The 14,502-nt window shown below is 37.8% G+C and overlaps 2 protein-coding genes across 3 annotated transcripts in view; one reads left to right on the top strand and one right to left on the bottom strand.

Annotated features, from left to right (window-relative positions):
- CMSS1 (cms1 ribosomal small subunit homolog) overlaps window positions 1-14,502 on the bottom strand; it is a 244,166-nt gene that overhangs the window by 166,752 nt on the left and 62,912 nt on the right. The window lies entirely within an intron of this gene.
- Window positions 1-14,502, top strand: part of FILIP1L (filamin A interacting protein 1 like) — an 84,959-nt gene that overhangs the window by 11,491 nt on the left and 58,966 nt on the right. The window lies entirely within an intron of this gene.

A 14,502-nucleotide genomic window follows, 5' to 3' on the forward strand; every position in this document is an offset into this window, starting at 1 on the left:
TTTAAGCACAGTGTGAGGGTTTCATTACCAATTCTCAGAAGGATTAAGAAGAATTTAATGTCACTTGCTGTCTTTAAAAAAGCCACTTTAAACTGTGGCTTCTCTGAATCTGCACTAAAACTGAATACATCTTAAGGAAAAAAAAATAATGTATATATTGAAGAACATTTCCTATTCCCTGGATAGCTACTCCAGAAGATAGGAGAATATTGTCTCTGTTTCCTTTCGCTTAGGAACAGCTTCCAGATGGAAATGTTTGGGTGTGAGAACGTCAAGCTTATTCTAAACTCAGATTACGCATAGATAATTCTTCCTCTGCTTCGCCTGTATAACATCATGTTCTACATATTTTGGCAGCGTTCACCCTCCACACTACACCTCTCTCCTGCAGGTCTATTGAAGATAGCACATATGCTTCCCACCAAGTACACAGCCATATTTATGGTTTGCAATTAAAGAGGCTGGGGAAAAAAACCTTTTGCTTCTCAGAAAAATACATACAGATGCAGGCAAGCACAGGCATACACAGAAAAGCACATACAGAGTCCCCCCACAAGGCACAAAAGTGACTTCTTCCTCTAAGAACAGTTTTTGTGAAACATCATCATATCAGGAACTAAACCCTAAGCCGAATTGAAGCTTTAATCTCTGCTGTCTTTTTCTCAAAAACTGAGATACCTATCTCTTACAGACAGAGCTAAACAACTACAGTTGCTAAAAGTGGCGAAATGTTACATCAGACACGTGATCATACAGCGTGAAAAGCTGCATAGAAGGAAAGACTAAGTATCAGAGTCCTTGTATTTTTTTTTTCTTGTGAAAACAGGGTAGACATAGGATTAAAACTCTCTTCCCTGCCCCTCCTCCATATTGCCCCCAAGAAGACTATAAAACTTTTACCACTATTATCTGCAACATTTAGTCTATCTGCCTGGGAAAAGGGGGGCAGGGTAAATACTGAGGTACCTAATGAGACCTTAGAGGATGTAATAATACATTTCAGATTAAGTCTCATTTTTTTGTATTTTCTTTGGAGGACGTATTTTATGTGGAAAACCTTAAGGGGGTGTGATGTCACATGTTGAGCCGATTCCAAAATGTTTGCCAAGTAATGTCTCCATCAAGATCTCCGCGCAATTGCCTGCCATAACTAAAAAAAAACAAAAACAAAAAAACACACCCCCCAAAAAAAACCAAAACCCCCAACCAAAAAAACCACTCAGCAAGTTAAGGCACAGCTCTTTCCACATTAGCCTGCCTGACCTGACATTCAGAATACACACCCATAGGCAGCGAAGTGACCTTTTCTTCCATTTCAAAAACCTTAGTCCAATTTAAATTTTCTCAGGATGTGAGTTTTGCATTTGGATTATGAACAAATAGAACTCTAAAAAAAGTTTCATACATAAAGTGGTAACAAATGAATTTTTGCTTCCCCCCCTAATTCAATTAAAAAAAAATAATCAGAAAAGCAGTAAGTATTAACCAATGAACTTTCTTCTTTTTTCAGCCAGAAGCAGTATTCTAAGTGTGGAAGGGTATATAGCATTCCTCACGGTATTTCAGTTTCAAAGCAAAATTCTCCACTCAATTAGTCAAAAAAGTATGTTGCTTTTATCAAAGAACAAGGCTACAGTATATGCTAAAGTTACCTTGAAGAATACAGAATGCTTGCAAGCAAAACAAGGTACATGAATAATACGTGATTATGTGATCAAAATGAAAAAAAAAAAAAAACCACAAACAAAAAACTTAGATGTTATGGGACAGTGATGCCGAAGCACTGGAAAATACTCTTGATAGCAAGAATACACAAACTATCAGTCACATCCAACTCTTACATATGACTCCGAATATATTTTTCAAATAATGTGGAGAGAAAGCATTTCCTCTTTCTTACATATGTCCGCAGGAAGAACAGAACTGAAGAACTCTTAACTGAAAATTTTACTGATGAACTAATTTATCAGATGATCAAGTTTTACAAAAACTAGGCAAGCCTCCACCTCTGGTGCCTTTCTACTGCCTTACTCCCTCCATACATGACATTTCTCACCTACAGAGTTAAAAAGCCATGTCCAGATCAAGCAAAATATTAGCAGTCTTCACTGACTCAGTAAAAACTCTTCACCTTAATCATTCAAGAATCCTTCTGACTTCGTAGCAAGGCAACAAGACTAAGTTTGGCCTCAGCAACTGTACATTGTCGGATTTGGGAGTTTAACCTTATGACAGGACTAGTGACAGCTTTCTAGATATGAGAACTGGATTAGCATTTAAGGCTAACCCTTTAGGCATTTTAAAGCATTCTTCTTGTTGCCAGCCAAAAGTAATCCTCCATAGTCTTGCTGTAGTTAAGAGACAAAGATTGCTCTTCCAAACTGAAAAGAGTCTCAATACTTAGCAACAGACATTTACCAGTAAAAGAATGAAAAAAAATCACACTACTACCATTACATTTATTCCTCTTCAGTCATACGTACTTTTAAAGCATGGAGCCACTGACAAACGCCTATCAGATAAGGAACAGTTTTGCGGAGAAAAGAAGGCCTAATGGACAACAACTGCATAGGTCTTTCCCGCATTTCAACACGAATTGTACTCTGTATGTGTGCAGATCAGACAGGAACACAAAGACAAACTACATGTGCGTGGTAGTGCACTAGACCAAGTCCACCAGAATCTAGAGGGGAAAATTTTGTTGTATTGCAGGAGCCTAAAGAAATAGCAGCACCCAAACTCACAGTACAAAAAACTCCAGAAGCTAGATACACAGACTATACTACTGAAGAACCATAGCATAAAAGCCATTGAGCTTGTTTTGAAGCTCTTGCATTTCATGCGCCTAGGGGATGGAGGGCAGGATTAAAGACTAGGAAGAATACTTACTTTAGATTCAAAGGCAGATTCCATTGTATCTTCCCTGAGGATGTACCCATTTGTCCAAATATATTTATCCACATTCCATATTTTTGCAGTACAATTAAATAATAAGAACTATTTTAGAAAACATTTTACAAAGCTAAAACATGAAACAAGAAGGTTTTCCACATATGTGTGTTCCCAGTTTGAAAACACATGCCATATGCATGCAGGTATTTACGCATTTACATACTACTCTCCACCCCCCCTTGCTCCCCCCCCCTCCCCAAAAGAAACAAAACAGTGAAATAGTAAAATGATTAGCACTTACACAGCCCTTTTCCTCTGCAAATCTCAAGGAGTTTTAAACACTACATAAGCACAGTTATTGCCCATTTTCTAAATACTGAAAGGAAATGAAGGTATGAGTGGAAGAAACCAGTCGCAAGTACCCAACAGTTAAACTGGAGGAAAGGAAGAAATCTCCCAATGTGTAGGTGTGTACCATCTTCACACCTTCTATATAGTGTATAGACTCTCAACTGTACAAAGGGTAAAGCTTTATTATGAAGATACACTGGTTAAATAAGTGAATGTTGTTCAACAGGACAGGAAAAAATAGCAGTTTTCAAATAAACAAAATAAACATATTTTTAAAGGCAGTTATGATAAATGTTGCTCACAGGAATTCAAATATCAGCACAAAATTTTGCAGGTTGGTATAGCAGCAATTAGTAAGTTTAAGGATCATCTGCTAAGATGGGGGGGGGGGGGGGGTTTCTATAGGGAGGAAAGCCATCGTAAGTTTTTGTTTTAGCTCTGAATTCACACTCACAAAGGTCATATACAGAACCTAGTCCAAAGAAAAAGAAAACACAACTGTTTACACATAAGACAATCCTAACATTACCTAATATGAAACTTATTCCTTATGCTTTAAGCAAGTGAAAAAACCTAAGCCAGCCACCAAACTCTATTCTACTGTATCGGACATGTCTTCTTAAAACATCAAGAGCATTTTCAGCATTAAGTTATTATTATACCAATCTGAGGAGTCAGCATTCACCAACCATAAAAAATGGAACCTAACCTGCAAAAGTCTCACAACTGTAGCCTTTCTTATCTAACACACCACCACAAAACACTGTGTGTGTTGCTCCAACTGCTGCCCCCCTCAAGGTCAGTCAGTTCATATGACAACCTGTTGAGTGATACAGGTTAGAAGGGACCTCCAGAGATATCCAGGACAACCTACTAATTGCAGGACTAATTTCACAGTCAGATCAGGTTGCTCAGACCTTTGTCCAGCTGACTATTGAAACCCCCAAGGGACAGCAATTCTGCTGGCTGCCTGGGCTCCTGATGCAGTCTTTGCCGTCCTCACCAGGACACCCTTTCCCTCAGTTTCATTGTAGGCATCATTCAGGTCTGGCTTCTGCCCCATGTTCAACTGAAACTGCTCTCATCAAAGGCTCAATAACTTCCCTTCCGGCAAACCTCAGAACCTAATCCATCTTCACCATCTCTGATCTTTTGGCTGCCTTAGACACAAATCAGTCTTCAGCACTTCCTTGCCACCTTACCCCCACAGAGTTTCTGCGACTCCAGCTGGACTCCTCTCTCTAAGTGCTTCCAAAGTGTACTCTGAGTTAGAAACTTCTCATAGTCCCCCTGTGCTCTGTCCATAGGACCCCACAGGTCTTATTCTTTAGGTCTTTTTATTCATTCACTCTCTGTGCTTCTCCTCACAGAAACTCAAAGCCAGCCATCATCTCTACGCTGATGACTCAAGTCTACTCCAACCACCACCACCAAAACAACAACAAACATCACTGTTCATGAGCAACCTGCCATCACCCCCAACTCCATGAGATCAGAAGGGAACTCAGTCTTTTAACCCCCTGCCCTTGGTTTCATCCTTAAGATTCTTAATACCTCAGTTCTTAAAACTGGGGTAACAAAGTCATACTGCTTGTCACTCAGCCTGTCATACCTAGGCACATTTTCTACCTGAGACTTTCTACATTTAAGTCTCACTAATTCTTTTTCATAGCACCACCAAGAAAATAGAAAATAAAATAAAAAACCAAAACAAACACACACACCCCCCCAAACCGACACAAATAAACCAAGCACATCTTTCTGCCCATCCAAATAACAAAATCCTTTTCCAGGCCCCCACTTCAAAAATATTTTTTATCATTTCCACATTAGCTATTTCACCCCTCTATGTCTCCTCACTGTCTGCACTCTCATTACTGAGTTAAGGCTACGTGTTTCCTCTTGTGTACCTTTACAGTACACACTTACCCTCTTATGCAATGTTATTACACAGACTAAACATCACACTAAAAACGTACCCAAATTAAATAATATTATGTTATAATACTGCTCAGATATTGAGTAGGTAAGAAATGTGATTTCATAAAACTGAGCATTCTAGGTTAAGTGGTTTGTTGGTTTTTTTTCAAGTGTCAGATGAAAGTAATTGCTACACACTAGGTCAAATGAGCAACGCTTGAAAACTGGGACAGGGCATCAAGGAGAGAAAGAACCATCTCAGCTAAAAGGTGAAGTGTGTTAATATGTTGTCAGCATAACATTGCTGTACTTCAATTCTGACAAATTCACACATTGGAATAACAACATATTGCATATGCCCAGGTCTGGAAAATTTCATATTCTATAACAGTTGGTATAATTAATATTTGCTGTTTTTCTTAATGAAGCCAATCAAATATTATAAGAAGCAGGATCTTATCTCTATAGAAAGCTACAGTAAAAATAAACACTATCGACTTATTTATTCTACATGTGTTACCAGCAGTTTTTAATTTCATGCACACTGAACTATTGTTGTAGATTGCATTGTACTCAAATGCAATCATTTCCTTTAAGCTTTCTGGCAATGAGTTATATATATTACATATGCCTGAGACTATGTCTTGCAAGTTGCGAAATGGATGCCAGATCTCTGTACATTTGACCTTTTTCATGGGTATCTAGTGTTCTGTAGGTGAACAAGAGAGACCCACCACAAGCAAAACATTAGCATTTGTATTCTACATTACACCCCAATGGGACAGTCCCACTAATAATACCACTGAGGCACGAAGACAGACTCAAGGAAGTGATGTACACAGATTAATTACCTCATGCTTGTATGTGAAAAACTACGTACCATTGTGCTAAATAACTTTCAACAGATGTTGTGAAATCAAACCCTTGACAAATTCAAGGATTCAAAGATTTCTACAACAGTTTCTATGCATGATGGAAGGCTAAAATACTCTATCTTAAAGCAAATAAATTGATAGAATCCAGGTTAACAAAGGGATTAAAAAAACCCCAAAACTGTTAAATAGTCACATTATGTTTATTCAAAACAAAGATTAAGGATAAATACAAAGAGAAACAGGGCTTTCAACTTGGTGTTAACACAACTGAGAAATTCTCTAGATTCATGGTGCAACTCTAAATCACTCCACCTATCGTAATCAGCAAGCAGATGCAAGATCTAGTTGATAACCATTTCTCATGCAAATGCACTGACATTGGAGAAATGACACAGAGAAGTGAGGTTGATATATAATTTTTTTAAATTCTGAGCACGTTAAGATGTCTGTTCACTGCTTCAGGCACACTGTCACGATTACCAACCGATACTATCATCGCACACTTTGAGGCTGGGGAGGACACAATGAAAAGCCTTAGTTAAACAACCTTTTCCTACACCACTACCCTCTCTCCCCACATGAGTGGGGAAAGCAATGGCCATTGCCATACACCCTCCCTCCAGAAGGGCATAAACTCTCCTGAAAGGGATGATCATGGAAAACCTTCCTGGTGGTAGCTCTAGTCAGCACTTCTAACCCTAGTGTCAGAGCTCAAAGGGAAAGACGATCCTTCTAAGCTGGCAAGTCTCAGAATATTTATGGCTCTTGTAAATCAACACCAATTCCATATACTCTGTTTGGAACCTAACCAGTGACCAGCACTGACGACGAAGCACTGGCCAAATATGCTCATGGTGAGGCGCTGCCCTCAATAATGGGGCACTTGCTCTAGTCACCAATTTGCATTTCCAAATAAGACTGAGTGCACTGCTCCATGTGTGGCACAGCATAACTAGTCTAATCATAAGCAACAATAGAAGCGGATGACTGCAGCAAGACCTGTGACCAAAAAAAGACACGGTGCACTTCTGATTCATTGCAGGGTGGGGCTGTGAGAGAGGGAGAAATTGGCACAGGATTTTGTAACTGGAGTTTGAAAAGAAAACACACAACATCAGACAGAGAGAAAAATCTATAAATCATTCTCCAAGACAGAAAGTTTGACACTATCATAATTTTCCAGAGCAAACCATTGCTATGGGAAAAGTTATATTCCTGTTCAAGTGTGGAGGAGGAGAAATCTCAATGAAGTTAAGATCTTTCTTGTGGCAGAAAAATTTAAGTGACTTATATGTGCTATAATTAGTTACATATCTTAAGAACAGGCAAGAGAAAAATGGCCATGAGAACTGAGAATGCAGGTCACACACTAGTTTCCAAGACCTGTGGTCTAAACTCGTAACCAAGTTTCCCATGGCTTATTATGAGCTTCGATGTGTTTATGCCCAGCTACAAAATCTCTAAGCATTATATACACATATGAAAGAAGCATGCATGGGAGACTGAAGCAATTTAAGAAAAATATCACAGCCTCAGTCCCTGTGCTAAAACAGTAATTTTAAACAGAGAGTAAAAAAGAAAATCAGTAGCACTATATCAGTTAAGAACAGAGATTGCTGGACAAAATTGTTAAAAATAAACACCAAAATCTTATGTGATAATTTTGATTTTCACATAAGTACTTTTTTGTTGTTGTTTCTTGAGCCTGAAATACACACTGTATAACCTTTCAGGAAAACACCACACACTTGGACAAGGTAACACATAACCTATTTAATGTCTGAAGACCAAAAGTGTGAACACATTGAAAAAGTATGCTCAATATTTGAACCCTTCTGCTAAGAAGACTGGAAAAAAGCCAGAGAATATGTATAAATTCAGAAATAAACTAAAAGGTCAGGAGGGACATATGAACCATCATTTCTAAAATTTCTGTTTCAGACTCCTATATGGGGGGGGGGGGGGGGGGGACGGGACGGGACAGGACTGGTGCATGGCTCAGAGTAGGAAATGGGAGTAATAGGAAGTAGATACAAGAAAAACCATTAGATCATCTAGTCTCATCCCTGGCAACAGAGGGTTGTTCTCCAAACATACTGTCGACAGCTTTGCTTCTTATTACAAATGTCCAAAATACAGAAAGGTCTCAATCCCTGTAGAACTGTTCTATAAAAGTTGCATTGTTGTAAATAAAATCATACTTTTCTATTCATTCAATAATTAATTCTCTTTAACAACTCAATACAGTCCTTCCTGATAGGATTGTTACTCTATTGAAAGATTTCTAGATACTTGGCTAACACTGAAAAAGACCCCTAAAGGCACCCATTTTGGTCACAGAGACAGACCCAGCTGAGATCCACAGCAGATAAAAGCCCAAGATGAGAGTTTCAGTGGGCTACAGCAAGGTCTGCTGCTTAAGGACAATTCCAAAAAGAGAACTGCTCACTCCCCTTCTGCGGTAGGTCTCAACTGCGCACACCTTGGGATAAAAACCCAACTCAATGGCCTCTGCAAGGCACAATTTGAAGGAACTCCAAAGACTGAGCAGGCAGAGAGACTTAACCAGTCCCTTCATCCTCCCATAGAAAAGCTAGAGCTTCTACAGACATACCAACAACAGAAGGCCTAAGCACTAAAGGCTCTCGAACTATCACTTGATCATCAACAAGGTTAATTTTCAAGCAGAAAAAAAAACCCAAAACCAACAGTTGTGATGGGGTCATTGTGATCAGGCTACTGAAAGGGGAGAAGGGAAGTATTTTGCCATAGGAAGGTTTTATTCCCCTCCAAAACAGGAAATTGAAAGAGCCAAAAGGGACAATAACACTGAAAATACCCAGACAGGTAACTGATTTATGTCTGCCAAATTTGGCCTAGCATCAGTTACCTTCTCCCAGACTCTACCTTTGCCAGGAGTGTTGGAGAAGAAGGGAAACTCACTGAATCCTGAAACATGGTTGTTTTCAAATGTGCATATGAGCTTGACAAGATATACCTTGCACAGGTCTGCTTTCATTCTCTGTTCAAGATACTCCTAGCAGTTTCAGTGGAGACAGCATCAGATTATAGCACTGCAAAAGAAAAATCACTAAAACTGGTCTTTGGAACAATGCCTTATTTACTTCCTTGCCAATACCTTTCAAGTTACACATTTTGCTTGAAATTATAAGAGCTGATTAAAAACCTGTAACTTGAACAGAGGTCTTCACTTTTAAAAGTAGTGACAGTCTTGTCTCTCATACACTACTGGGAAATTTCTTAGCCTCAGCACTTTGATTCGTAGTATTCTCGAGTCACTGGGGAAAAACACATGCCCCACAGACATTATCAGGGTATAGCTAACAAAACTGGTTTTCTTGAACTATCCTTCCATTTCAGTCAATCATAATTGTTATGATCTCACTTGTACTTCCTTACACACTATGCTAGCCTCCTTCCTCCTCATAACCTGGAAAAAAAACTTGAACAAAGCCAGACAAATCTGTGGAAAAGGAAATAAAACCTAGCAGAAATGGAGACCATGCAGCCTCCTCCCCCTTCAAGTTCATTTGTATGCTAAGAATTTTAGGGTTATCAGAAAATTCTTAGCACTGTAAACCTTATTCTGACGTATAAATTTATTACTACTAAGATGACTTTTAGGAATGTTCAGATCCTACAATTTGCATTTAAGTCATCAGGAAATTGGGTCATCATTTATTCAAATGTTTAGACAAGATTTCACATGCTTCTCATTTGAAAATTTTATCTTGCATACAACTGGAGAACTGAGAAGCAAGACACACTCCCTGAAATCCTAAAATTCTCCCTTTTTTTTCAACAGTATTGCCAGCTAAACTCTGGATGTCTTTGCGTTCTGTCAGACAGGAGAATGAGTCAGTCTGTCCCTAACTGGCCTTCTAAAAAGGAAATTGAGAAGTTTGATGACATATTTGGATAAACACACTCACTTGGATGAAGTTACTTAACTTTTTATATCTTTAAGTTTGCTATAAACCTTCAAAACCCTTATAGACTAGATTTAAGTATAGCCAATAAAAACTATAGATTATAAATAAACTTAATGAAAACCACTATATTAAAACTCTAAGGACCTTGTAAACATGCTCATCAAAGTTTCACCATTGTAACACAGCACCACATCCATAAATCCATGTTATTAATTGCTAGTCATCTACAACTCCTATTGAAATATCAGCCCAATAGAGATCATCTTTGATTCAGAACCCAGTTTTCTGATGGTCTCTGAACACAATGTAACAGCCAACATTGTAGCTCTGACTGAAGGAGCAACAAATAAACCCAGAGTTTATACAGTTCAACTTCCCTGAAAAGACAGTGAAGACTACTGTTATCATCTATATGCGCTTTAGGTCTCCCTGAGTGTAGTGTTTGGCCTAGAAACATAAGATGATTGAAAAATACAGTACTGAACCTATAGAAGGGCACAAATACCAAGCTGACTTAGCTTCTTAAGCCCTCAGTTTACCAAAGGGTAAGGAAGTTTAAATATCATTTTGGAAAGAATAATTTCTTGCAATAGTGAACATCCAACAGCACAGTGTGTAACTCAAAATAGTTTTATTAAAGGAATGTACCTTACAGATTCAAGCTCCTGACCTCTATGAATTCCCATCATCTTTAGCTCTGTATTAACTTCAGATGCAAAGAAAGAAAAGAAGGCATTCCAATGCAAAGAAAGAAAAGAAGGCATTCCAAACAGAGCTTTTACTAGATTCATAAAATAAAACATTTATTTCACATGAATTATACATAAGACTGTTTTCCACACATGCTTATAAACAGTATCAAATTTTAAGATTAGTCTGGTCTAAATTTCTTGTCTGTAACCAGTCTTAAAATTAAGCTAATTTCATATAATTTCAGATTTCACTACCAGCATTTCATTGAAGCGTCCAGTTTATCGCTTACATATGTAAAGATCTAAGTCTCAAAACAGAATACACAACCTTGCCCTTGGGTATTCTGATTACTAAATGCAAAGATAGTGGTTTTATGATACCCAGGAGGCATCCAGAGCACTTCTTGGAGAAAACTGAGAAGGAGCTGTTCACAATAAAAATAACATATAAAGGAATTTACAAAGTGCTTGGAGACAAAATTAGCTTTTTAGCCACCTGACTACAAGACTGTCTCCATGGCTACATCTTTGAAACGATCCTAGTACCAAGCACAGGTTCAGGCAGCAAAGTACATTTCATTAAGTAGTTGAGAAAATGATGCAGGAAGAAAGAGTTCAGTTTTACTAGACTGTGAAAGACTTTTGGAATAGGATGCACAAACTTTACCAAAAATAAAACCAAAAAAGGCTGCTGGTATTTAAGTTTAAAATTAAGATGAAGCCCGTTTAAACTTAGCAGAAAGTTGGCAGGTGCAAAGGCATGCACAGGTCAGGATGACACATCAATTAGGGATGCAATCATTAAAACTCTGTATTCTGGGAAATAAAGCATTAAAGTAGTTAATGAAGTTTGACAGGAAATAGCAAAGCTCTGTCTAACCAAACAGTATTTCAACCAAGCAGAGTTTGGAAAAAAAAAAAAAGCCAAAGAACAAGGGTGCAAGGGCTCCTATATTAATGCAAATCCAAGAATCCAATAAAAACTACACTGTCTAGTATTAAATGTGGACATGGATAGAATGTGCTTCTCAGTGCGTGAGAAGAAAACATTCAGAGGAATATGATTCTACTATTGATAAAGTATTTAAATTAGAATGAAAGAACTAATTATGCTGATGTAGAAGCTGTACAGCTGTAACAAAAAAAAGGAAAGCAGAAAAATGGAGAGAGTGAAATAAGATAAATGTATTAAACTCTGTAAAAGCATATCCGGACTTCCTGTGAGTTGAAGCTCATACATAAAGAGGTAGTCATATAAATGCTAGACTACTGACCATCAATCCAGAATAATGACACTGACCACATAGCAATGAGAGGTAGAAAGGGCAGAAATAAGAGGAATCTGCAATTATTTTTACATGCTGGATAAACATCACACTAGAGTATAACAGAGAATAGCTATTGAAATACTTCAACTTTTTGTAAAGCATCTAGTCCACAGTGTAAATATTGAAAAGCCAGAGATGCATGAGGCACCACAGAAACAATTTAACAACACTGACAAAGCAGATCCCAAGTAAATGTGTTATCAGCAAATCAAAAGCAACTAAAATACTCTCCCCAAAGCCAACTAAGCAATTTAACAACAGATTAGAATAAATTAAGTATAAAGACATCTTAAAAGGGAAAATATGTGCAAACAAAGATAACATACAAGAAATAGAAATGCTGGTATGTTAAAATCCATCCATCCATCAAAAGTGGGAAGTCTGCATTCTACTCTAAGTGGAGAACATGGAATTGCTCTGTACATTCTTCTCCTCTGAACACTGAGGCATAAAATTAATTTGGTTCATTTGCCACAATCTTAGTTCTGTTTCATTTGTATTTTTCCCTAACCAACAACATTGGATTCCACTGTTTGGGAAGTCAAGAAGGTTTTCACAGTAGACCCTCTTTATTGGAGAAAGAGTCTGTGAAGCCACTTGAAGCTAAACTGATAATAGAAAAAGCTTTAGATCAAATCTGTACAACACAAAGCACCAAGCTTGCTAGCACCTTACCAGGACTAAATGGTATTTAAGTGTTCTAAAAGAACTTGCATGAGAAACTGATGAACTATTACCTGGTGGGTCATTCCTCTCTTTAAAAAGCCAGAGAAATGGGATGCAGCACTAGTTTTTAAACAAGAGATTCTAGGAATAACTCAAGCAGAACTCAAGACGAATTCATTTGATCCACCAACTAATTAGAAGAAACTATAGTAAAGAAGGGAACTGGCAGGTATCAGGCAAACACAAAATATTCCAGCCAGTTGAGAGGAACGCAGAATCATGTGCCAAGTCTGCTATCCTTCCCCACCTGTCCTTAAACTGAGTAATGCTTTGCCCTTCTATCCTCCTGTTAATCCTGGTATCTGCAATGAAGCAAAACTAACTGAGCTCACAGTGGTTCATTTACCCCTTTCCCAGCATGAGTATGTTTTTCATGCACTTTGACGTGCATAAAAACAAAACTCAAGGGTCTGACTAGTTACTTAAAATTGTTTGAAATAGATGTTTATAAAAGCCAATTTTTAACTGAGTTCCTTATGGTTGTGTGCCTATCCATCATCATCCCATTTTCTCATCTCTCAGCTAATTTCAAATGAGATGGAAGAAAGAAGCAAAGACCTCTAAATTATGAAATGCCTACAGGGTTCTTGAAAACAGATATCTTTGTGTCCAGGATATTAAGCAAGAGTCCAGTTTGACCCTGATAGAAGTACATTGCAGAAAAACTTTGTGTTCATCCTAACAGGGGGAAAGCCTAGTATCTTGCACATTATTGGACACTAAAAAAATCCAGCCATGAAACAAACTTCCATAATTCATTTTGTTTCACTATACAAACAGCTTTTTTCCACAGCAAATAACACTGCTTTTACAAACCTTATGGAAACAGCTACCTATCCTTACTGCACCCAAATGAAGAAGTAAAATCAGAATCTTGATTTGCTGTTGCAAAAGCTGAATATTTGGATAGTTGTAGAACATCATAATCTTCACTTTTTCCTTCTCTTCTTTCTAAAAATCAAAGAATGAGATTATAGGAACCCATGCATAAGTCTCATGAAAATACCTATAATGAAATATTTAGTCAAATTTTCAAGAAAGAAGTACTAGCATGTGGGGTCATCATTTCAAAAGAGCTCAGGCATGCAGCCTTCAACCTCTTAGACAACACAGCCAGACTTCCCAATGCATTCAGGCATGCAGCAGTTCACAACAATAATGGGGAGAAGAATGAAGATGCTGAGCTCACCGGAACAGTTTGGCTTTTAAAATTTATTCCCAATAAAGCAGAGCTCTCCTGTCTCCAAGGAGAGAGGGAGAGGCTGCTTGTTTTTAAAAGAAAAATACTAAAAATGTCTTCAATTATAAAAAAAGCTGGAGAGAACATATCACAAGTCCTCTTCAGCTGAAGCCACACAAGAAAATGTGGTAAGGCAAAATGTATATGATGAATGAATGTTTAAGACACTGAAATATCTTCAAGAATTAGGATACAGGAGTACTTGGATCCCAATACTAGATGACATTGGGACCATGAATGCAGAAAAAAACTTCCTGAACCATTTGAACACCATTCTACTTTCTCATAGCATCCAGACCTCTACCTTAATTCTTTAAGAAACTTCTCCTCATGTTATCTTGTTTGTTCAGCAGTTATAATTCCTGTGGGAAAGGGAAAGCTGATGATCTGCTGTATAACACTGAAGAAGTTATTACACTTCCTTATTTAACACAAACACGTCACTTTCCGCAAGTGTAAAATGGAATGACAACACAACACCGTAAGTTATTACTCATGCCAAGTCTTATTCGCTGTCATTGCATT

The sequence above is a fragment of the Accipiter gentilis genome, chromosome 21, assembly GCF_929443795.1.
Source record: "Accipiter gentilis chromosome 21, bAccGen1.1, whole genome shotgun sequence".
In the NCBI taxonomy this organism is placed as follows: domain Eukaryota; kingdom Metazoa; phylum Chordata; class Aves; order Accipitriformes; family Accipitridae; genus Astur; species Astur gentilis.